The sequence below is a fragment of the Mustela nivalis genome (assembly GCF_964662115.1).
Source record: "Mustela nivalis genome assembly, chromosome: 14".
Classification (NCBI taxonomy): Eukaryota; Metazoa; Chordata; class Mammalia; order Carnivora; family Mustelidae; genus Mustela; species Mustela nivalis.
In genome coordinates this window covers 11,474,479-11,498,044 of record NC_139033.1, presented here as the reverse complement: position 1 = coordinate 11,498,044, position 23,566 = coordinate 11,474,479, and the positions used below count along the sequence as shown (strand labels likewise).

Below are 23,566 nucleotides of genomic sequence, written 5' to 3'. Positions count from 1 at the left end.
GGGAGCATCTGGAATTAATGAACCAGCCTCTTACAGTGCAGAAATCAATGTTTGCTGCATTAATTGCACGATGCTGAAACCCCACTTTTTTATTTCTGACTCGCAGAGCCGCGGCCTAAGAAATCTCTCTTAAGTGGTGTTCTGGGGCTGTGCTGTTGCCTTTATCCGTCTGGGCATGGAGAAGGAACTGCTGCTTCACTGTGGATCCTAACACGGGAAGATGTAGGGACATGGGAAACAGGACAAGCTGTGTGCTTTGGAGGCTCCAAAAGGGCAGAACTTAAGGACCACTTCCCTCTTGAATAGCTGGACCCTGTCCAGCCTTCCGTCTCCTGAGAGTTTCCAGCTCGTCATTTTCTTTAGGTTAAATAAGGTTTATTAAGAAAGTGTGTGTTTTTCAGCTGGACAAATGTCCCTTGGCTCTCTTGCTTTTCCCACATATTAACCCTTTTGGAATGTGCACACCTTGACCCAAGATGTAGTTTGGGCACTGCTTTGGGCAGACTACCCAAGGAGGTGGCATCTGAGCCATGTTTGGAAGGACACAAATAGTAGGTTGTCAGGGAGGGGGGGGGGGACAGATGTAAGGACAGTCCAGGCAGGGGGAACAGCATGCACAAAGGCCCTGGGCTAGAGCCCTGAAGCTCCGCTAGCTGGAGTGGAGGAAGAAGCCTGGGAGCATGGATGGGTAGAGAAGGGCTGGGAGGGTGCCTGGGAAGGTATTTTGAGGCCTTGAACATCTGGCTAAGAACTTTTAATTCCCTCTAGTAGTAATGGAGAAGATGGCAAAATGCTTAAGTAGGAGATGAGATGACCAGTGCAGTTTTATTTTTAATTTACAAACAGTATATTTTTGTTGTTGTAGTATATAGTCCTCTGAGCTCTGACCATAATCAGAATATGGAACTGTTTCATCACTCCCCACAATTCCCTTATGCCGCTCCCTTATATTCAAACTCTTTACCAACCCTCTACACTTGGCAGCACTGTTCTGTTCTCTGTCTCTATAGCTTTGCCCTTTTCAGAATGTCGTATAAATGGAATAATGCAGGACACATAGATATAGACACAGATACAGATACAGACATAAAACCACACACATTCTTTTAAATCGACATTCTTTTGTTCAGTGCATTGTATTTGAGATTTCTCCATGTAGTTGTGTGCCTCAGAACTTTGTTCCTTTCCATTGCTGAGTCGTACCCCATTGTATGGTTCTATCAGAGTTTTTATTCATTCACCTGTTGGAGGATGTTTGAGTTGTTTGTCGTTTCTGGCAGTTATGAGTAAAGCTGCTATAAACATTTGCTTACAGCTTTTTGTGTGATTATAGTTTATATCTCTCCAGGGTAAATACGTGGGGGGTGGGGATTGCTGGCTGATTTGATAAGTCTATATTTAACTTTTTAAGAAGCTGCCAACATTTTTTCTTAAGTGGCTGTACCATTTTGTATTCCTACCAGCAATGGGTAGGAGTTCCAGTTTTTCCACATGCTCACCAACATTGGGTATATCAGGTTTTTGTCATTGTTGTTTTCCAATTTTAGCCATTCAATTAGGTGTGTCATGGTATTTCATTGTGGTTTTAATTTGCATTTCTCTGATGGCTAATGGTGTTGAACATCTTTTCATGTCTAATTTGCTATGTGTGCATCTGTTTTGGTCACATGTCCAGTCAGATATTTTGCCCATTTCTTGAGTTGTTTCCTTATGGTTGAGTTTTGAGAGTTCTTTATATTTTCTGGAGGTAAGTCCTTTGTCAGATACATGATTTGCTGGTGTTTCCTCCCAGCCTGCACCTTGTTTTTCATCTGTAGAAGTGTAGGTTTTTTATAAAGATCACTATAGCAAGTGGTGTTTCTAACTGTGCCCCTCCTCCTCACTTACCACATGCCAGCCTGGCTGGCCTTCTTTTGATCCCCTCTACCCCCAAGATACTCAGACTCTTTCTTCTCCAGTGTCTTTGCCCCTGCTCTGTGTTCTCTCTGGAATATTCCTTCCCCTGTGTCCTACGAAATCATGAATCTGTTCGTGTATATTTTCTTTTAAAATCTGTATTGTTTTAGTGTTCACGTTTGTCTCTGATTCATCTCTAATTAATTTTTTTGTATGGTGTGAGGTAGAGATTTGACAGTCATTTTTCCCCCATGTGAATAACCTGTTGTTCTAACACCACTTGTTTAAAAGAATTTCCTTTCCCTTTAGATTGCTTTGGTGCCTTTTTTCAAAAATCAAATGAGCGTCTATGTGTGGGTCTGTTTCTGGGTTCCTTATTCTGTTAAATTGATCAATATGTCTAGCAATACTATAGTATAGTACAGCAATACTATACTTTATTGATTTAGTATAGTACAGCAATACTATACTTTATTGATTATATCTTTACAGTAAGTTTTGAAGTCAGATAGCTTGTCCTCCACCCTTGTTTTCCTGTTTCAAGATTTCTTTGGATATTCTTTGTCCTTTGAATTTTCATATACATTTTAGAATCGGCTTGTCAGTGTTTACAAAAATAGACACAAAAATATCTTAGGATTTGGGTTGGGACAGCATTGAATCTGTAGCTCAATTTAGAGAGAATAAGATTTCTAAACACTGTTGAGTCTTCCAATCCATGAACATGGTATGTCTCCATTTTCTTTCTCCTGCTCTTCCTCTGGCTTACTTCTATTCCTTTTTCAGGTGCCATCTCCTGAAGGAGGTCATTGTTGCCCCCGATTAGATGATATAGCTCCTGTTGTACACTCTGGTGCCTCCTCTCTTTCTCCTTGGCACTGATCACAATGGTAATAATGATCTGCATGATTATCTGTTTTATGTCTGTCTCCCTTCTCTAGATGATAAGCTCCATAAGGGCAGGGATCAGGTCTGTCTTATTCACAGACTGGCACACAGTAAGTTTTCAATAAAGGTTTACAAAGGAACAAATGCCTTCCTGCTGTTAGGACACACATCTACAGGTCACTGACTGTTGTCATTCACAATCTGAGCACACCTTAGTCTCTGCTTGCTAATGAAGAAACCAAGGTCTAACCCTCCAAACCCTTTCTAGACCTTCTGCCTAACTTTTAGTTCCTGTTGACATGCAGTGTATGTTGAGAACTTGACAGGTAGATGTGTGTAGTTATGATTTTTTTTTAAGTGAAAATTTCAGATCATGATTATTATACAGAGGATTAATTTGTTTGGGGGAAAAAAGGTGTTGCTTTCACTGCATTAGTTGGAGCATTTGAAAAACCGGTGGCAGAATCTTGATTGAATTAGGCTGTGCTCATAATTAGGAAATGCCAAGGCCTGCACAATGTTGAGAAGTGGTGAGAACAAAGTGATGAAATTAAGAAGCTTTTTTTTTTTTTTGTAATGTTTAAGAAGTTGGCAGCTGAGGGGCATTGTGTTGTTAACTAATTGGTTTATGGACATCACTTGGATATATAGATTTCATTCTGCATTTTGATTGTAAGTCAATATGTAGGCCCTGATGTTAATTAAATCCCCAGGGTAAGCATTTCTAAGGAAGACTTTAGGAAGAACTTTCTGAGAAGGAGGGAAATTGTTCAGACAAGTGGCCAAGGCATATTGTAGAATGTCAGTGATTTAGAGCAAGATGAGAGAGAGAGATACAAGAATGTAGATTTCTCTGCAGCAAGAGATCAGAGATACAGTTTACTCTGAATTAGATCTAGAGATAATTAATTCAAACAAAACAAAAACTTGATTGGAATTTTTGGGGGGCTTGATGATGAAGTGCAGTGGAAATAATCCAACTTTATCATAATCAGAGATCATAATTTCCTCCAGTGGTAATAGCTTGTGTTTTAGATAAAGCACTCTCTCTCATTTTAGTTGTACATATGGAAACATAACAGTAAACATGATCATTGTTATTATTCCCATATCACAGATGAGCAAACTGACTTTCAGAGAACTGATGTGATTGGTTTGAGATTACAGATCTAGCAAGTGACAGATTCAGATGTAGGTTTTGGACAGTTAATACCAGACCTTATTCTCTGTATCTTGCCAGTGATCCAGTGCTAGTTTAAGTTTCCTGTTAAAGGCATTTGATCCATGTTGAGGATAGGGTAAGAGTTTTGGGGTGACATTTGTGGTTTTGGAGACTCTGGAGGTGTTCTAATAGTAATGAATGCTATCTATTTAGCTATCAGTCAGTATAGGCTATATTATATTGCAGTAACAAAAGACTCACAAATTTCCATGACGTAACACAGCAAAGGCATATTTCTTGCTTACCTGACATGTCCAGTGGTTTCATACCCATTGTGGGTAGGGCAGGGGGCTCTACTCATCACAATTATTCAAGGACTCAGGCCAATGGACTGCTATAGAGCTTCCTGTGGCAAAAATAAAACTCCATCCTGGAAGTGACACATCCATCACCTCTACTTTCAACACACTGCCAAAGCTAGTCACATGACCTCACTCGGTCACACGTAGTCAAGAAGTGCAATACTACCTTGTGCACAGAAGTATCTGGCAAATAGCATTAATGACTGCCATAGGACTCAGTGAAGAAGTAGTTCATTTAATCCTACACAGACATGTAAGATAACCATGGGAGCTGAAGTTTATTGATTATTTACCATGTACCAGATACTGTTTATCTAGATAAGAATATTTAGCCCCTGCTTCAGGTAGACACTATAATTATCTCCATTTTACAGATGAGGAAACAGAAGTTCAGAGAGGTGAGTTACTTGTTCAGGGTCACACAGTAGGAAGTGGTGGAGCCAGTATTTGAACCCAAGCTGTCTTGGGCGCAGAGCCCATATTATCATAACCCCATTTAAAATGTGAGAAATCTGAGGTTCAGGAAATGAACCAACCTGCCAAGGGCATCCTACCAGGAAGCAACCCCAGTTCCTTTACTTTAGTCTGTTTGCCATGTAAATTCTTTTAGTAACTACCAGTTATCTCTCCCCTCATTGCTTTCCTGTATGGACAACTCCAAACTCTCTCTTGACCTTGTGAGTCCCTGAAGTGAGTATTGTGCTAGCCCACGAGAGCCAAATGTTAAATTTCCAGGACTTTTGCAAGACATATTAAAAGGAAAGTTACACGAACTTACTACAGTTTAATGAATTATATTTATTTCAAACCAAGATGATAAATATAAAAACTCCTCACTGGCTAATTACTTTCCTATTATATGCTCTTAAGTTTAATTACACCTATCACATCAGTATAAAGGAGATACTATATAATGATATGCTACTGTACATCTCTGCCTTGCCCTGCAGTCACTGATGTCCAGTTGGTAGATTGAAGTTGGCTGTAGTGGGAGTATTTATACCACAGAAATGAGCAGACACTAGCAATCAGGGCTTCTCTTTTTTTTTTTTCTCTCCAGTTGTTAAACAGTTGCTAGCATACCACTGCCTGCAGCCTGCCTGCTTTTACCAGTGGGCAATACCATCAGTGTCAGTCTAGGACCTGCTCGCCCTCCTAGTGGCCCTGGGTCCTGGGTTGGGCCAGCTTCCACAAGGCCACTGCATTGGACTAACAGTCTGCATTTACCCTTGAAAATTTAATACAAGGCTGATGCCTCTCTGTTCAGGTTGCTGGTTTTCAACTTTGGCTCTCCATTGGAATTACCTAAGAGAACTTTAAAAAATACAGATTTGGGGGGCATCTGGGTGCTCAGTCAGTTAAGCATCTGACTCTTGGTTTCAGCTCAGGTCATGATCTCAGGGACCTGGGATCGGGCCCTGCATCTGGCTCTGTGCTTGGTGCAGTGTCTGCTTGACCCTCTCTCTCCCCCAGCTCATGCACTCCCTCTCTTTCTCTCTCAAATAATTAAATAAAAAAATAAATAAAATTCTTAAAAACAAACAAACAAACAAACAGAAAACATAGATTTTCTACAAGTCACACCACCAGGTCATCTGATTTAATTAGGCTGGTGTGTGGCCTGGGCATAAGGATTTTTAAAAGCTTTCCAGCTACAGCCAGAGATTTATAGCTCTAAGTAAACCCAATGTGTGAAAAACCTGGGCCACCACAGAAAAACCTGGGGGGTTGATGATTTAATTCTAGAAAGCTTTCTTGATTTTCCCAACAATATTCTGTAAAGAACACTACAGGACAGGAGATGGCAAACTTTTGTCTTTAGAAAGCCAGATAGTAAATATTTTTCACTTTGTGGGCTATATGGGCTGTGTCACAGAATTCAACTCTTCAGTAGTGTGAAAGCAGCCGTAGATAAGATGTTAAAGAATGAACATGACTTTGTGCCAATAAAACTTTATTTACAAATGAGGTTAGCCAGATTTGGCCCACAGTCCATAGTTTGCCAGCCACTATCTGTGGTGTTACTTTGAATGGTGGCTATGCCTGTGCAAAGTGTTCTTAAAATCTATACATAAAATCACCTTGAATGTTCATCCCATTAACTTGACAGGTTGAATACTCCTCCAGTTCCCTAAAAATACTTTAAACAGTTTTGGCTGTTTTTACTTGTCTAATATGCAAAAATCTACCATTGCCAGACAGTTCTTTTAAGGTGAGGATCCCTCTGTCCTGTTCTCCTGGCCTAGTGCTTGACCCTTGGACCCCATTTAACAAATTCTTGTTGGATGAACACATTGGTCCAAGAAATAATGTTTACTTTTTTTTTTTTTTTATAAAAACCTTATAGAAAATTTCAAATGTCAACAAAAAGAGAAAATAGTATGGAAAATCTCCATTCTATACCTCTCAGGTCCAACACTGCAATGAAGTTGCTTGGTTGTGTTTCTCTAAACTCCATAAGGACTGGGACCATCTCCATTAGCCTGTACAAGGTTTCCCTGGTGCTTGAGCAGGGCTGGGTATGTAGTAGGTGCTCTCAGTGAACATTGTTGGATAAATGAAAGAATGAATGACCAGCTCGTGATTTATAGACTTCTAGCAGGTTCACTAGCAATTACATAGACTTGATAATATTGTGGGTTAAATCATGATTCTTTCCACTTAAAACCACAAGTTGTCATGGTTCAGCATCTGCAGGGGATATCAAAATCCCTGGAGATCTTTTTAACCCTGTTGGCTCTCTGGCTCCACTGCTAGGTGTTGGGTTGTTAATGAGACGGGTATATGGGGGAAGCCTGGTGGCATCTGTCACGTGAAGAAGAATCTAGCTTCCTCCCACCCCAGCACTGCCCAGTGCTTCTTTGACGCTTTATCTCTCATGTTCTTGTGAGGAAGGGAGTGACCACAAAAAAAATCACATCTAATTTAAACCCCTTTAAAAGTTACCCGGCTTCTGGAGATTAGCTTGGAGAAAGTATGTCAGTGGTCCACTTTGATTTGCAATTTGAGATAAATGTGAGAAACGTGTTCTTGCTTCCTAGGAGAGGATTATGTTGCTTTGCAAGTTGGGTCTTTGTCACTTTTGATTTTAGAACACTTTCTCGTGTTTCCAGTAATGAGCAAAGACCAAACCCCACTGAGACCAGCCCAGGAGGTCCTGCTGTCTCAGAAGCCCAAAGTATTCTTGTTTCCACTGAACTCCTATGTCTGGGTTCCCGCCTGTTGCCCACCAGACTTTTAAGGGCTCTGCTTTGCGTTGCATCAACACTGATGGTTTATTTTAGACATAAACAAACCCTGTTAAAATTGTTTTAAAAAGCGGGGAGGGGGGAGCGCCTGGGTGGCTCCGTGGGTTAAAGCCTCTGCCTTCGGCTCAGGTCATGAACTTGGGGTCCTGGGATCAAGCCCCGCATCAGGCTCTCTGCTCAGCAGGGAGCCTGCTTCCTCCTCTCTCTCTGCCTACTTGTGATCTCCCTAACTTAGTACCTTATGTTTTGGGGTGAATTGTTCTTTACCATATTGATTTAATGTGGACTACAGGCTGTGTTCAAGTAACCACTGTAAATCCCCCAGTAGTTCTCAACCGGGGTAGCCATGAACTTGGTCAGATTTCAGATTTAGTAAACATGATCAGAGAGCTTGAAATGGAAAGCAAAGAATGAAATAAATATATTTCCTATATATAATTCCATCTTATTTTCCTTATCAACTAATTGGTCTGCTAAGAGAGGCATGGTTTTAAGAAAATTTTTCCAATTGAAAAACGCCAGTGTAAGTTATAACCCATGGTTGCTTTAATGAGAGGTTATTGTTACAGGTATGAATCAGACACCCCTTGAATGGTGGAGCATTTGAGGCGAGGCCTTGCCTTCCCAAATTCTTAGGTTTACTCTTTAGATGGCTCTGGCAGTGAACCCCTTCCACCAATATTTAAAATATATGTGCTCTTTCCAGGTGCTATATGTTCCTCGAAAACAAATCACTCTTAGGTGAGTAAATCACATTTCTGCAGCTACTATCAAAACACTGCCCTCCATCCTGCATGCAGTCCCCTGCTGGAAGTTTCTGGTTGTACCGCCCGAGTGCTCTGTGCTCTAAATATAGCCATTTAAAAAGAAGATTATGGCCCGTCCACTTGGGACTGCTAAAAAGCCTTTCACGATAACTCTTGAAAGCCTGATGCCTTTAATCTTTAACTTTAATTTAAAGAAATCTCAACTCATATTCCATTTTCCACATTCTCTCACCGCCCCCACCCTTTTCCTCCCCTACAGATCTGTTCATTTCTTTGCCCCTCCCGTTAGTGAGGAATGAGACTCTACGAATATAGTAGCTTCTGGAGCAAGGGTGGGCTAAACTGTTTTAATTTCTTGCAAGGATGTTTTTATAGAAGAAAATCAAGTCAACACTCAAGAGTACACACAGCCCTTTGCAGAGATGGGGAGAATTAATCAGGCCAGAAAGTTCAGAATATAAAAAAGGAGGGGGGTGGGATGGTAGGAAGGATGTTTCATCAAAATGAACTGCTCTGGGAGATGCAAAGATAAAATGGATTTCCCTCTCCAAGTGCCTTAAATATTGGCAGGCAGTAGGGTCAAGATTTTTTCTTTTGTTGTTATGGAAAGCCATACAGATAATTAATGCTGTTGAAAGAAGATTGTTCTGTTGGCGTCTGTGAGGCTGGCCCCCCAGTCTGGGATCTTCTGGAAAGAAACAAGTCAGGGAAAAAAAAAAGTTATGTACCGGGGGAGCTCTTGCCAATTTACACCAGCCATAAATAATGTCCGAAGAGCAAACAGCCACTGGCTAGTTCCTTGTGACTGCAGATATTTGATAGGGAGACCCAAGTCGTGCAAGCAGTAAACTTTAAATGGAGTTGAGGACCCATCTACCCACCCCTACCCCCTTCTGTCCCAGACTCCTCTAAAACAATAATTATTAAAGAAAGGAAGTTGCAACAGAAGCCCGGGAAATTTAGGCATCGGCTTTGATATTTACAGTTTTTATTTCTTCCTAGATGGATGGCCTTTGCTTTAATTTAATGGGCAGGAAATGTTTGATCCCTTCCTTAGATGTCAGATGCAGCCAAGGGGTCTGGGAGTCCTGACGGTCCCTCCTGGGCTCCCAGGAACCTTCTGTGTCTCTGGCTGACCCAGTCCTGGAGGAACTGAGGAAAAGTTAACCTCAGAGCAACAATGGGAAGAATTAATGTTCATTCACCACATAGAATGTGTCAGATCTCATGCGCTATGTATACATTAACTCCCTTAACTTATAAAACCTATGGAGGGTGGTGCTATTTTTGGTCCCATTTTATACATAAGGAAACTGAGGCTCAGGGGGGTGAAGCTCACAGCCAGCAAATTCAGAACTGGGATTTGAACCTTGGCAGTCTGGCTCCTGTTGACACTTTTTAATTGAGGCGACATTCATATAACATAAAAATTAATGATTTTGAGGTGAACAGTTCAATGGCATTTAGTACTTTCATAATGTACAACCACCATTTCCATCTAGTTCCAAAACCTTTTTATCCCCCACAAAAGGAAACCTCACAGCCATCACAGCCTCACAGCCTCACACTCCAGTAGCCCCTCCTTCCAGTTGTTTTGGATGGGAGCTATGTTGCCGTGTGTTGGAGCACTTCTAGCTTTTAGTCCTGGATGTAGGAGACACCCATCCATCCATTCATTACTTCAACAAATTCATTCATTCATTCAGCAAATATATTTTGAGTATGAGCTTTATGGCAGACACAGGAAGCACATTGATGAACATACTCATGGCCCCTGCATTTTAAGCCTCATAGTCTAGAGATGTAGGGGACATGTGAGGTAGAAACTGCAAGTTCAAACTCCTGCAGGTGTCCAGTAGGTAGACTTAATGAGGGAGGAGGAGCAGATGTGAGATTATAAGGAGTGGTAGAGACTGTAGCTAATTAATTAGAGAGTGGGTGCCCAGGCTAGTGGCTCTAACTAATGATTGTCAGGTGGGAATGCAAGCACAGTATGGTCAGATCACCCCATTTTTTAAAAAGGAACTGGAAATCTGGATCTTTGTATAAAATCCTTGACATTTAAGATACAGCAGAAACTAAACAAAACACATTTACAAAGGCCAAATGGGCCACCAGGTTATATAAACTGTATTAGTCAGGGTTCTCCAAAGAAACAGAATGTGTGTGTGTGTGTGTGTGTGTGTGTGTGTGTGTGTGTATAAAGACCTTTATTATAAAAAATTGGCTCATACCAAGATGAACGCTGAGAAGTCCAAGATCAGCAGATGGCAAACAGGAGACCTGGGAGATCCACTGGTTTAAATCCAATTGAAATCCAAAGGCCTGAGAACCAGAAGAGCGAGTGGCTTAAGTTTTAGTCTGTAAGCCAGCAGGCTCAAGATCCAAGAAGAACCAGTGTTTCAGGCTGAATCTGAAGGCAAGAGGAAAAAAGCTAGTGTTCTAGTTCAACGGTCAAGCAGGGGGAATCCCCCCTTACTAGCCAGAAGTTCAGTCTTTGGTTCTATTCAGCCTTTCTACTGGTTAGACAGGGCCCACCCATCCAGGGAAGGCAGTCTGCCTCTCTCAATTCAAATGTTGATCTTATCTAGAAACACCCTCACAAACATACCCAGAATAGTGTTTTACTGAATATCTGGTCAAACTGACACATAAAATTAACCATCATAAGTCTACCTCTTGTCAACTTGGCACCATATACATCTCCTTAAACCACATTTAATCTCCAAATAGAGACAATAACAAGGTCATACTCCCACATAACAAGACACAGCTATCCTATGTACAACCAAAAATGCATTAATCCCTTCCCCAAAAGAGGAGATAATGTCCTAGATAAGATTCACTCCTCTCTGGGCGAGGAATGGGCCCCACTCAAAACCAGCAGCTTTTCAGGTCACTTGGTAAATTGGCCTGAGTAACATGCCCAAATGAGGAATATGTTGCCTCCAGAATCTAAAGAGGTCCACTAGACGTTGTCCCCTTTTACTTAACCATAAGAAAGGGGCCAAATGCAATAATTATCCTTCATCTTAGAAAAGATATGTCAACATGCCCCACATTTCTGGACTTCTAGAAATTTCACTGAGTAAGAAGACCCTGGATTTTTGTCAGATTTATTTTCTACCCTCTGACATAGAAGTCTTGCCAATAAATCTGAGTATTGCTACTTCTTGCTCACTAGGTCCGGTCAGCGTAATGCCATCAATGTAATGGACCAGAGTGACATCTTCTGCAAACTAAATTATGACGTAGGCCTGGAGAGTTGATATGCCCCTGAGGTAGGACAGTGAAGTTGTATTGCTTGCCTTTCCGGCTGAAAGCTAACTGCTTCTGGTGGACCTTATTAATAGGTATGGAGAAAAAAGCGTTTCCCAGATCAATAGTTGCATACCAGGTACCAGGGGATGTGTTAATTTGCTCAAACAATGAAACCACATCTGGTACAGCAGCTACAATTGGGAGTCACTGCTTGATTAAGCTTACAATAATCCACCATCCTTCTCCAAGATCCATCTGCCTTCTGCACAGGCCAGATAGGCAAATCGAACGGGAATGTGGTGGGAATCATCACCTTGCATCTTTCAAGTCCTGGATGATGGCACTAATCTTGGCAGTCCCGCCAGGAAAGCTGTATTGCTTTGGATTTGAGATTTTCCTAGGTAGGAACAGTTCTTGTGGCTTCCACTTGGCCTTCGCCACCATCATTGCCCTCAGTCCATAGGTCAGGGAGCCAGGGTGGGGATTCTGACAGCTGCTGAGTATATCTGTTCCAACTCTTTGTTCCAAGACTGGGGAAATAACCACAACTGGGCTCACTGTGAGGCAGGCGTGAGCTAAAATTCCATCGATCACCAGACCTCCAGAAGCCCCTGCTCTGGGTGAACCATAGTGACATTTCAGTTCAGTGTCAGTTCAGAGCCAGTAACCGGTAGTTCCTAAAAGGTCTGATTATTTGCTTTTCCCTAGTGTATAGTCACGCTGGTCAAAAGGCCAAAGAAAGATTTCACAGTATACATTTTCCATAGTATACCAGAGTCCTTTCTCAAGGAGACTCGGCCTCCCTTTCATTCAGGGGATGCTATAACTTTCTCTGTTTTTATGATTTAGACTTATGTTTACTTGACCTAGAACTTTCTGCTTACACAGATCAAGTTAGAATTTAGTTAAGTGTCTTATCTATTTCACTTCTAGGAACATCTTCACCAACTAGCCAACACCATAGGTCTGGGTGAGACTTCTAATTGTGGCTTTGACTCTGCTGTCCATTACAGTAACCATGCTCATCTTTGCTTTGGCAGTTGAGTGCCATCATTTGGCCCTTGCTGCACCGGGATCCATTAATAATCTTGCATTTATGATTCCTAATTCAGTGACTTCAGTTACTACTGTGAGGTCTGGCCTACAGAGAACAGCAATCACAGAGCTCTTCAAGATTGCCAAGACAAGGGGTGCCTGGTTGGCTCAGTGGGTTAAAGCCTCTGCCTTCGTCTCGGGTCATGATCCCAGGGTCCTGGGATTGAGTCCTGCATCGGGCTCTCTGCTCAGTGGGGAGCCTGCTTCCCCCTCTCTTTTTCTGCCTGCCTCTCTGCCTGCTTGTGATCTCTGTCAAAAAACAAACAAACAAACAAAATCTTTAAAAAATTAAAAAAAAAAAAAAAGATAGCCAAGACTCCTCTTGCAAATTTATTTCTCATAGGTGTGGTGAAAAGTGTGTCTTCTGAACCCTCCCAGGATGGTTGTGTAGGTTTGGGTTTTTTTTTTTTTTTTAATTTTTTTAAAAGATTTTATTCATTTATTTGACAGACAGAGATCACAAGTAGGCAGAAAGGCAGGCAGAGAGAGAGAGGAAGGGAAGCAGGCTCCCTGCTGAGCAGAGAGCCTGATGTGGGGCTCTCCCAGGACCCCGGAATCATGACCTGAGCCGAAGGCAGAGGCTTTAACCCACTGAGCCACCCAGGTGCCCCGGTTGTGTAGGTTTTAAATGATAAATCCACTCTAACATTCCAATCTCCTTGCATCTCTTTACCTACATTAAACTGAGGCAAGCCTGGCATTTCCAGTTCACTCGCTGTGGGCCACTTTTGGGTCCACTTTTCAGCCAACCAACTAGCCAGTTAGAGCCCTTTCTGACGTCCCAGGCAGCAACAGGAGATCTAGAATCTGCTTAGTGAGCTTCTATCAATAATCCAACTTTATGTTCCTTCCACCATTATACCACATTCTTAATATCCACTCCCACATATATTTGTAAGATTCCTGTCTGCATAACTTAGAAAAGTCAAGTAGTTCTTTTGGGGTGTAGCACTCTTCATGGGTTGTACTTTGTACCTTACCTGTAGTGGCCTGCTGGGACTTGAGCCTAGTTATAAGTCTAGGAGCAAAGAGGGTTGGTGGATGTGGGTCCTGGGGAGAATTGGCTTTGCCTCAAATGGCAACTCCTTCAGGGAAGACCATTACAGGTTTCTTAGGCAATGCAGGGTTGATACCCTCACATAAAGAGGATGGGGAAGCCATTCCCACTATGGGCAAGGAGGACTTCTTTCACTAGTAAAGAAGCCTCATCAGAATTTAGGAGTTCAGTGTCCCGGATTTCATCAGGGTCTTCTTGTATGTTCCCATTCCGACTTCAAGGATCTCATTTATTCCCCATTGAGGCCCTCACTTCAACAGCAGACACATTATAAACAAAGCTCTCTAATCCTTATGGGATCTTATGATCCACCTAATATATTCTTTTTTAAAAAAAATTTTTTAATTAATTCATTTATTTAACAGACAGAAATCACAAGTAGGCAGAGAGGCAGGCAGAGAGAGAGGAAGGGAAGCAGGCTCCCCGCTGAGCAGAGAGCCCGATGTGGGGCTCAATCCCAGGACCCTGGGATCATGACCCAGGCCGAAGGCAGAGGCTTTAACCCACTGAGCCACGCAGGCGCCCCCACCTAATATATTCTTTAACTGAATTCCCTTTCTCCTAAAAACAAAAAGAAAACAGTAGCCACACTACAAGGCTGAGACTTCATCTTGCATTGTAATTCAGCAAGTTGCCGGATGAAATTTCGGTGTTGATTTTCAACAGTCTCAGCCCTGCAGCCACAGACTATAAGGGTCTCTTTCTGGGGGCACAGAGAAGCTTTCAGATCATTTATGTGGTGCTTGAGCTGGGAATTCAAATCCCCGAGCTCATCCTTTTCTTTCCTTACTTTGTCCAGCTACATTGGAATAACCAGCTAATCTCATTATAATTCATTATTTTGCCAAAAATACTGAAAGTATCATATACACAGTCACTCAGACCCCTGCTCCTTATAACGTGGTTGGTGAGGAATACCCAGTGGTGATATTTTGCATGTCTGTATTGCCATATTGCACTGTGGACTATCCGTGCTCTCTTAACTTCTGGAAATAGACTCATTAGAGCCCTTAAATCTAATCAGATTAGTGAGCCAGTTCCAAGAAGCCTTGTATCAATTCAGAAAACGCATCCTTACAATTCTGTTCCTTTAGAAACATTCTCAGGACCAAAATCTGCATTTGAGTTCTCCAGAGAAATAGATCCAGCAACAAGAAGTGTGTGTGTGTGTGTGTGTGTGTGTGTGTGTACACACAAAGAGATTTATTATAAGGAATTGGCTCATGCAATTATAGAGGCTGAGAGGTCCCACAAGCTAGAGACCCAGGAGAGCTGAATGTGTAGTTGAACCAAATACATTCAGAGTAATGCAGGCTCTGATAGAGATGTGAAGGAAATGTCCAGGGAGAGCAACTGAAATCTGCTCGGAGGGGTCAGGAAGGGCTCCTTGGAGGAAGTGACACTTGAACTGTGTTGTGAAGGATGAGGAAGGGTTTGCCAGGAAAACTGGGTGGGAATGGGAACTCCTGGCGTAAAGACCACGAGTGCTTGGGTTCCTATATCTAGTTCAGTGTGACCTAAACCAAGATAAGTGTGGGGACATGACAGGGACACAAGTGGGGAGTGAGGTAGACAGGCCACCCCGAGGGCCATAGGAGTTATCCAGCGCTTCAAGCAGGGGAGTGGCAGTGTATACTAGGAACTGCTCTGGGGGTTGTTTACTGAGCACCTACTGTGTGCCAGGTCCTGTGGTTTCAGTAGTGAGAACAGAGGAGGTCCCTACCCTCGTGGAGCTGACATTCTACAGGGAGAATAGGACCATAAGCGATAGAAAAGTGAAATGTGTGGTCATTCTTTGGCAATAAGTGATATGAGAAGGAAGAGCGGGGGCCAAGTGTGTGTGTTGGGGGAACAGAGTCAGGGTAGAGCTAATGCGGTTTTAAATAGTGGCTCACTGAGAAGGTGACTTTGGGGCCCTTGACGGATATGAATACAGCAGCCATGAGGAGAGCTTGGAGAAAGCATTCCTAGCTGAGAGAGCCACCAAGGCACTGTGCAAAATGGCATAGCCACTGTGGGAAACAGTTTGGTGGTTTCTCATAGAATTAAACATAGAATTACCATATAGCCCAGCAATTCCACTCCCAAGAATGTTCCCCAAAGAATTGAAACAGCTGTTCAAACAAAAACATGCACATGAATGTTCATAGCAGCATTATTCACAATAGCCGAAAGATGGAAACAACAGTGTCCATTAACAGACAAACAGATAAACGAAACACAGTCTATCCATACAATGGAATATATGATTCAGCCATAAAAGGGAATAAAGCACCGATACATGCTACAACATGAATAAACCTTGAAAGTAGTGTGCCAGATGAAAGAAGCCGGTCACAAAAGGCCACAGAGTATATAATTTCATTTCCACAAAATGTCCAGGCAAATCCACTGGGACAGAACATAGGGTTGCCAGGGGCTAGCGGGGAGAGGAAATGGGAAATGAGTGCTTACTGGTTTGGGGGGTGATGAGAATGATCTGGAACTAGATAGAGGTGACTGTTGCAAAACAGTCTTAACGTACTAAATGACACAGAACCAAACACAAAATGGTTCAAATGCAGGGCACCTGGGTGGCTCGGTCCGTTAAGCCTCTAATTCTTGATTTCAGCTCAGACTGTGATCTCAGGGTGGTGAGATCCAGCCCCGAGTTGCACTCGGCACATTGCACTCAGCCCCGAATCTGCTTGTCCCTCTCTTTCCCCTTGTGCTCTCCCACTATCTTTCTAACGCATACATCCATAAAATGGTTCAAATGTTAAATTTGTGTTATGTGTACTCTACCACATTTAGTGCCTCTTGCTTGAAGGGAGAGCAAGGAAGCTGATGTACATAGGTCCTGGGTGGAGACTTTGGTCTTTACTGCCAATAAGGTAGGAGCCAGGGAAGGTCTGCAGCAGAAGAGTGAGGTCATGGACTTAGGTGCTGGCTCTGGCAGCCACTGGAGGCTAAACTCAAGGGACTGTGCCCAGGAGCCAGGACGCCCATGGGGAGGCCACCATAGCCATCTACACATGTCGCGATGGGGGGATGAGAAGGCAGGGGAGGGGGTGAGAAGGGATGTAATTTCTGGCTATAATTTAAGTCAGACCTGCGGGGCTTGCTGATGGGTCACATGTAAGATGTGAGAGAGTGAGGGGCATCCGGGATAACTGAGGTTTTAGCCAGACCTGAGTGAAGGATGGCGCTGCCATCCCTGAGGAGTGGCTGTATGGAGGAGAGCAGCAGCTCAGCTCTGGGGCTGTGGACTTCCGGGCAAGTAGGCCTCTGCCCTGACCTCGCCAGGGCAGATGGTAGGCAAGGTCTGGTGGGGAGGGGGTCAGGCCTGCAGTTGAGCAGCCTCAGGAAAAGCTGCAAGGGTAGCAGGGTCAGGGAGTTTTGTGTCCGAAAATAAAGTGATGGGACTCTACCAAGCCCTCATTGGGAGCCAGACGCTGAACTCTTGGCCTGTGTCATTTCATTTAAGGGACACAGCTCCCTCTGAGGTTGGAACAGCTGTTAACCCATTTTATAGGTGGGCATGGAAGGCTCAGAGAAGTTAAGAGACTTGCCCGAGGTCACCCAGCAAGTAAGCGGCTGGCCAGTATTTAACCTCTGGGAACGTGGCTCCAGGACCCATCACTTGTTTTTCAGGGAATGTTTTTTAGGGCAAGAGCCAGTATCTTTGAAGGCAATGCTGGAATTTGCAGGTTCTTGCTGTCCAAAGTCGCAGGTGGGTAGGGAGGGGTCAGGATTTGGCCTAAGAATACTCCGTGGAAAGGGCAGTAGGGGCAGCTCGGGGCCAGAGATGAGAGACTTTGGTCCAAGGCAGTCTCATCGCCCTCCTTCTTATTCTGCTGATATTATAATTATTGTTATTGTCAAATTAGATTAAAGTCAGTCCCTTTGGAGGAGGGAAATTTCTGGAAGGAAAATCACCAAGAGTTTACTAGAGGTTTTTCCAAGGTGGTGAGAGTTTTCAAAAGATTTTATTATGGAAAATTGTAGACATCCACAGTAACAGGAAAAGACGATGAACCCCTTTGTCCTGATCACCCAACACCAACTGTTGTCAGCAGCCTGCTGTTCTGGTCTCATTTATCCAACCGACCCCCTCCACTTTTTTTTCCTAGAATATTCTGAAAACCTCAGAGAGATTGTTGCACTCATAGGTGGAGGTGGTGGGATTTTGAGTGATAATTATTTTTGATTCATCTGGATTTCCTAATTTGTGTACAGAGATGTATATTTTTTTTCTTAATTTTTTATTTTTTATAAACATATATTTGTATCCCCAGGGGTACAGGTCTGTGAATCACCAGGTTTACACACTTCACAGCACTCACCAAAGCACATACGCTCCCCAGTGTCCATAATCCCACCCCCTTCTCCCAAACCCCCTCCCCCCAGCAACCCTCGGTTTGTTTTGTGAGATTAAGAGTCACTTATGGTTTGTCTCCCTCCCAATCCCATCTTGTTTCATTTATTCTTCCCCTACCCACTTAAGCCCCCATGTTGCATCACCACTTCCTCATATCAGGGAGATCATATGATAGTTGTCTTTCTCTGCTTGACTTATTTCGCTAAGCATGATACGCTCTAGTTCCATCCATGTTGTCGCACGAGATGTATATTTTTGTCTGGCTTCAAAAATTGCTGAACTTTTGGGCACCTCTGTTTCCTCATCTGTAAAATGGGGCTGCTCACAGGAGTCAGGGAGCTCATCTCTGTAACCTGCTGACACAGGCCACAGCATAGGGCCTGCTGTTTGTGCTATTATTTTGAGTGAGGTATAATTTTTAAGTTGTAGATTCTGTTTTCCGGCTCTTTGCCAGAACAGGAGCTGCTCTGTTCGAAACCACCATCTCCTTGCCCTCTCGGCCTCCCCCACCTGGCAGGTACATACACATGACATGGTGAGAGCCTACATTCTCCCACTGGCTGGGAGACCCTGTGCTGGCTCCCAGCTTCTCTGTTTCCACATCTGTTTGTCGAGATTGTCACAGCAGCCATAGGGCTGCCCCAGAGGGCTGCTTTGCCTGAATGGAATGAACTAGTGTGAATTAAGGTGCAATACGGTGCTTGGTGTCTGGGTTGGCATCCTCTCTCCCGTGTTCGGGGATGGGCATGGGGCTGGGACAGGAATGAGGTGTGGAGCCACCAGCCAGTGAAACAAGCTTTGGCCACCATGCAATCCAGTAGTCAGGTCAGATGGGTTCAGCCCTGCTGTGAGGTTTTAGACAAGTGCCTTAACCTCCCTCGGCAGCCATATAGACAGCTCTAGCCTGGGCTGTCGAGAAAGATGCAGAGGTTGGGGCTCCAGCTGTCGGGACTCCCACACCCCTACCCTTCTTCACCCCCCTCCCACCCAGTCCCCCAAACAGTGGCCACAGCCAGGCAGGCCGGCCGGCGGGAGGGGCTTGGCATGAGGACCAGCAGATGCCAGTCTCGCTCTGCGCACAGATGTATCTGCCAGTTTCTGATGGGGAGAAGCGATCTGGGAGTCACTCACTTCATTGATAATTAAATTCAAATTAAGAGAGATTTGCATTTATCAAAAGCCTGTTTGACAAGGTGTCACTGTTCCCATCCAGCACCCGGGCAGGCGCTGGGGAGACTGGGGAGTGGGCAAGGGGAGGTGCAGCTACGTGGGGATAGGGAGGGAGTGACGGGTAGGGGCAGGGGAGTGGAGAGAACAGCAGAGAGGCTGCCTGTCAGCCCTTCATTATTACAGAGGGTCATAGCTCAGTGTAAATGGGATGAAACACTGTGTGGCCTTCATCAGACTGCTCAACCTTTCTGAACCTCAGTTCCCCACAGCAGCCCCCAGGGACTCCTTCCAAGGAGACGGACTGCTACCATTTGGCTTTGGGTTAGGCAAGGAATCCCCAACCCTGCCACCCTTCATGGCTGGAAGCAGGAAGGCCGTGGATCCGTCGGGGATGCTGGTGGTGCCCCCTGCCCCACCCCTCGAGCTCCCTTCGCCAGCTAGTGCTGCCAGCTGTTGTGAGCTGGCAAGTAGCAGCTCCCACTCTTCCCCTTTCCAGGGAATTCTCAACCTCTCAACCTCTCAGCCTGCCTGCCCCGAAGATGTCTCATCCCACCTCACTCCTGACTGATTCAGGGGACCAAGAGCTTGGTTCCTTCGTTTAAGGCAGGACCTCCCTTTGGTACCATTCACCCTCCAGAGCTCCCCCTGGGATCAGGTTGGGACTCGACTCCTGCTGAGCCCAGCTGTCTGCCCAACTTCTGCCCCTGCCCCCACCTGCTTCCCTCACTCCCTCCAGGTTCCTTCTGAGTGCCTTCCCTCCGTGAGTCACCTGCACGAGAATCCCCACCTCAGGTTCTGCTGGGAGAGCATCCAGCCCAGGACAGAACCCAATCAAGACTCCAGTCCCGTCTTCAGTACTGTGTGATCTCCTGCCAGTTTTCAGCCTCCCTGAGCCGCATGGGGCACACGGGATAAGATAGGCCCCACTTCTTTGTTTGTTTGCTAGAAGCGGGGAGAATTGTGGGTATGACTTTCCTTCTTGCCAATTAGAGGCTCTGTTGGTGTGAGTGGTCCAAGTGTGCTTGGTAGAAGGAGAGTGGAGAGGGTTTGGGGAGAGAAAAGAGAGAGGTGTGGGGGTGGGGGGCAGAGGGGTAGATTCAAGAGACATCTAGGAAACAGAATGTTGGGGTTTTAGAAGTAGATATAGAGAGGAGAGAGGGATACTCAAGGACGACTTCTAGGGTTGGAGGGCTAGGTGGGGGATGGAGCCCCTCCTGGGATGCAGGAATCTCCTCATACCCCTGGGAGCCTTCCCGGTGAAGAGGTCGGTGCTCGTTTTGGGGAGAAGAATAGCCTTTACTTGCTGTGTGATTCTGGGCAAGTCACTCTGGTCCTTAGTTTGCTCATCTGAACAATCATAACATCTCTCCTGCCACTGACAGTCAAAGGGTCTACACTGTGGGCTCAATAAAGTAATATTGTCATCACCACATATCTTTCTCTAAAGAAGTGAGGCAGCAAGAAACACCAAAGTCAGACTTAAGAAGAATAGCCTGTGTAGTGGGTCTCTGGGCAGTTGTTAAATTCCCCTCCATGGGAGACCCAGTGATCCAGGAAGGAGCCCCTGGACAGCTGGTTCAGGAACAGGCTTATGTTCAGAAATACTGGCTTTTGAGGTCATGGTTAACGAAATGGTTGCTGTTCAAGCTCTGCACTGGGGCAAAGCTTCCTGGATGCTCACCGGGTGCTTGTCCTATGGCAGTGGGAGTTCCTGGCTTTATCTGATCTATTTTCCCACCACATGTCAGACCAGCCAATTGCTTCTCCTTCCTTTGGAGGCTTTGTATTGTGGCAAAGAAAACCTGATAGAAGAAAATCTACTATACAAAGTAGATGAACAAAGGGATGACTGTATATGCATTACACAGGCTCATCCATTTCTTGCACAGTGCTCGACTTCCCAAGGTCATTTCAAATAGGATAAGATTTCAAAAGAAAGGTTTCCTCTAAGAAACTGCCTGTTGTGTCAAAAGCGTGGGCCCACCTTCAATCTGCCGAAGGGTTGTTCGTAGTTACAGGTCCTGGGTGTTAAAATCGGACACACTTGGATGGACTCTGCCTTGAATTAGCTGTGTGACCTTAGTTGTCACTTGACCTCTCTGAGCCTCCATCTTCTTATATGTAAAATGGAGCTATGAACAGAGCAGTTGGGAGGAGTGAGGTGGTCATGGGGCCAAGTCCAGAATAACTGTCAGTATTTGGCATTTCCAGGTAACTTCTCTTCTTTACATCCTATTCTGGTTCAGCTCCCCCTCCTTCACTTTGCTCCTGGCCAAAAATTTTCCATTGTCGGGGGCACCTGGGTGGCTCAGTGGGTTAAGCCTCTGCCTTCGGCTCAGGTCATGATCCCAGGGGCCTGGGATCGAGTCCCACATTGGGCTCTCTGCTCAGCAGGGAGTCTGCTTCTCCTCATCTCTCTCTCTGTCTGTCTCTCTGCCTATTTGTGATCTCTCTCTCTGTCAAATAAATAAATAAAATCTTTAAAAAAAAAAAAATTTCCATTGTTGAGATGTTCTTTGTCAACTATACTTGCAAAAGCAGTAGAAGAGTTAGGGTGAGCTGGAAACCCAGTTAACAACTTTCCAAGCACCCATGTAGGGCTTTAGAGGGGCCAGATTTCCTGAGCAGAGGGGTGGAAACAGCCAGTCCAGGATTCTGCTGATGGGGGACAATTGTTCTGGAAGCAAGTTTCACTTTTCCATCAGTATTGTAAATTGAGCTGGCAGCAAAGAGATTTTTGGCGTTTAATTGAGGTCTTTCTTTTTTTAAACAAAGAGTTATAATACAGCCTGTCAAATTGAGAACTCCTTCTTGATACAGAAAAATGTATACAGAGAGTAATTTTATTCTCCTGGCCATGGTGAAGGCAGGTCTTCAGAAGTAATCAGCTACCAGCTTTGGCTGGGTGTGTCCTCATCTTTCATGTTAATCGGTTTCATTTAGTTGATGTTTTCTATTTACCCACAAAACCAGAAAAAACGCCACAGCTAAATACGGTCCCTGCGTAGGCAGGCTGAGGAGGGCAGGATTGGGGTGGGTTGGGTTTTGTTTGTTTGTTTGTTTAGGGTTTTGTTTTGTTTTGTTTTGCATAATAGGAATTGCAAGGATCTGCACCCCTTGTCATACCTTGACTGGGGCTCCAAGGCTGCGGAGATCTCTGATGTGACCTCAAAAGCTGTGTGACCTTGGGTAGGTTATACCACCTCTCTGAGCGTCAGTATTCTTCTCTATAAAGTGGCATCATATCTTTTCTGATGTTCCAAGTTGGCCTCTCCTGTGGCTCAGTTTTCCCACCTACGTACAGTGCCTGAGAAGTAAGGGAGACCAGGTGACACCTATGGGACACATGTCTCCAGTTTCATTTTATTATTATTATTTTTAATCATCTCAAGAGATGAGAGGAGACGGCATATGAAGGGAGATCTACTTTGTTGGTCACCAAGCCTCGATTCCTTAGACCCTTAGAATTAAAATTATAATTAAACCTGTGGCTTAGGCACAAATTAGGGATTCAGGGACCTAGTTTAATATCTGCCCTCCCCAGCACACTATGACACACGGTTCTTGGCAGAAGTGTCCCTCCTCTCTTCAAAGGAGGCAATTTTTTTTTTCTTAAGTTGACTCCACACCCAATGTGGGGCTTAAACTCATGACCCCGAGATCAAGAGTCCTGTGCTATGCCAGCTGAGCCAGCCAGGCACCCCACAACAGAGACAGTGTTTTGCGATTATTAAGTGAGCAGGCTCTGGACACAGATACCTGTGCCTGCCACTTGTTTGGTAACTAGGGTTACGTGTTCTCCTTTTCTATGCCTCAATTTCCCCATCTGTAAGAGAGGCACGATACCATCTCCTTGGGCTAAGTGAGATGATAATAAAAATGGTGTTTGCTGAGGACTTGTTCTCTGTCTAGCCTTGTGCTAAGCATCATCTAAGTATCGAAGCATCTATGAACAGTCCCGTGAGGTGAGTACCTACATTATCCCCATGTTTCAGGTAGGGAAAACTGAGGCTCATAGAGGTAAAGTAACTTTCCCCAAGTCACACAGCAGGTAAGTAGCAGAGTTTAAGTCTCAGCTGTGGGCAGTTTCAAAACCTGGGCTCCTGAGCCCCAAGTTATGTGACCTCCTGATAAATGTCAAGGTCGCAGCTCTGTGCCTGGTATGTAGTAAGCACCCACTAAATATCGGCTGCGGTGACCATGACAACAGTGGTAATGCTTGGGCAACCTTTGCTTGGGGGCAGGGGACAGAATGTAGGATGGGTTTCCCGGTGAGTTCTATCATGGATTCATAAATTTC

The 23,566-nt window shown here is 44.4% G+C and overlaps 1 protein-coding gene across 11 annotated transcripts in view; it reads left to right on the top strand.

The window, feature by feature from the left end:
• The window catches only part of CUX2 (cut like homeobox 2), a 325,643-nt gene that overhangs the window by 137,229 nt on the left and 164,848 nt on the right, over nt 1-23,566 (top strand). Inside the window, exon 2 of one of the 11 annotated variants that reach the window (XM_082698271.1) lies at nt 22,362-22,455. The exons of the other annotated variants lie outside the window; for them this stretch is intronic. The gene's annotated coding sequence lies outside the window, so the exon portion shown is untranslated. The remainder of the gene's footprint in view (nt 1-22,361; nt 22,456-23,566) is intronic. 11 annotated transcript variants of the gene reach the window in all.